Source organism: Limulus polyphemus, unplaced genomic scaffold, assembly GCF_000517525.1.
Source record: "Limulus polyphemus unplaced genomic scaffold, Limulus_polyphemus-2.1.2 Scaffold17926, whole genome shotgun sequence".
Taxonomy (NCBI): domain Eukaryota; kingdom Metazoa; phylum Arthropoda; class Merostomata; order Xiphosura; family Limulidae; genus Limulus; species Limulus polyphemus.
The window spans coordinates 1-2,053 of NW_013683536.1; the positions used below are offsets into that span (position 1 = coordinate 1).

Genomic DNA, 2,053 nt, shown 5'->3' on the forward strand with positions numbered 1-2,053 from the left:
TGAGCATGCACGTGCAATTTTAAAGGACTGTCTAAAACACTACACTTTACCTGACATAGTTCACACTTGGACACAGGAGAAGTCTCTCGACGTTTCTGGAGCCCTTGGAGTCGGTCTCGGAGTTGACCAATCACTTGGTTAGGACTTGCATTCTTCTCAATCTGAGCCAGTCTGGAAAGGGAAGTTCCAGTTATTATATAACGAAGTTCCAGTTATTATAAAAGGAAGTTCCAGTTATTATAAAAGGAAGTTTCGGTTATTATAAAAGGAAGTTCCAGTTATTATATAAGGAAGTTTCTGTTATTATAAAAGGAAGTTTCTGTTATTATAAAAGGAAGTTCCAGTTATTATATAAGGAAGTTTCTGTTATTATAAAAGGAAGCTCCTGTTATTATAAAAGGAAGTTCCAGTTATTATAAAAGGAAGTTCCAGTTATTATAAAAGGAAGTTCCAGTTATTATAAAAGGAAGTTCCTGTTATTATAAAATGACGTTCCAGTTATTATAAAATGACGTTCCAGTTATTATAAAAGGAAGTTCCAGTTATTATAAAAGGAAGTTCCAGTTATTATTAAAGGAAGTTCCGGTTATTATACCTTTAAATTTTAGTAACACAATGTGGAAGGTTACAAAAACAAGAACTTGTTTTTTTGTCCGTCAAGCTAGATTTTAAAGGTTGTATAGAAAAATAAAATCGGTCATTTGTATCCTTCCGCAGCTGATAGAACAATAAATGTTTCCTTAATTTATCTATTTGTGTTCAGCGCATGGGCAGTTTGCTCTGTTTTATGCTTAATAAAATTCAGTTTAATGTATACAGGTCACGATGTCATTCTATTCTTGATAAAATTCAAAGGTCACGTGGTCTGTAGGTGACACAGAGGGAGGACAAGTTGATCTGTAAAATTAGGTGCTGGAGAAACAAAGAGGCTAATTGAAAGTCACTCTATGTTTAGTTACATTAAACAAAAAACACTTGACAGCTGGGGGCTTGTTCACAACTAGTATATAGAGAAAGAGGCGAACAGATTGAGAGGATTAAAATTAGGTAGAACCAGAGTCTAGTGTGTGAGTGATTTAGACAGCATTGAGAGGATTTAAATTAGGTAGAACCAAAGTCTAGTGTGTGAGTGATTTAGACAGAATTGAGAGGATTGAAATTAGGTAGAACCAGAGTCTAGTGTGTGAGTGATTTAGACAGAATTGAGAGGATTGAAATTAGGTAGAACCAGTCTAGTGTGTGAGTGATTTAGACAGAATTGAGAGGATTGAAATTAGGTAGAACCAGAGTCTAGTGTGTGAGTGATTTAGACAGAATTGAGAGGATTGAAATTTGGTAGAACCAGAGTCTAGTGTGTGAGTGATTTAGACAGAATTGAGAGGATTGAAATTAGGTAGAACCAAAGTCTAGTGTGTGAGTGATTTAGACAGAATTGAGAGGATTGAAATTAGGTAGAACCAGAGTCTAGTGTGTGAGTGATTTAGACAGAATTGAGAGGATTAAAATTAACTGTGTAATACAAACGAAAAGTTAGTTTAGAAACTAAAGTATTTATCTTAACTCTATAATACAAACGAAAAGTTAGCTTAGAAACTAATTTTATTTATTTAACTCTGTAATACAAACGAAAAGTTACCTTAGAAACTAAAGTTATTCATTTTAACTCTGTAATACAAATGAAAAGTTACCTTGGAAACTAAAGTTATTCATTTTAACTCTGTAATACAAATAAAAAGTTACCTTGGAAACTAGTTATTCATTTTAACTCTGTAATACAAATGAAAGTTACCTTGGAAACTAAAGTTATTGTTTAAATGTATACTTACTCTTGACTCGTGACGTCATGGCTGGAGAATTTAATGTGGTTAAGGACTAAAGCACTTCCACTAAATATCTTACAGTAAAGGTGATGAAAAACGTTAATTTCATAAAATAATCAAATGGGTTTTAAACAGTACTTGTCATATTTACAAACTGAATAAATCGTGTGCAAAATATAAAACTTAATAAATAAAACAGAAGGATACAAAGAAGAATTCCTTCCTCCTTCCTG

At 32.7% G+C, this 2,053-nt stretch overlaps 1 long non-coding RNA gene across 1 annotated transcript; it reads right to left on the reverse strand.

Annotated features, from left to right (window-relative positions):
- Positions 1–49: 49 nt before the first annotated feature.
- On the reverse strand, positions 50–2,053 carry LOC111084352. Its single transcript, XR_002609510.1, has 3 exons — positions 2,028–2,053; positions 1,827–1,847; positions 50–171 (listed from the first exon to the last, which is right to left on the reverse strand). It is a non-coding gene; the product is annotated as an uncharacterized LOC111084352 (long non-coding RNA).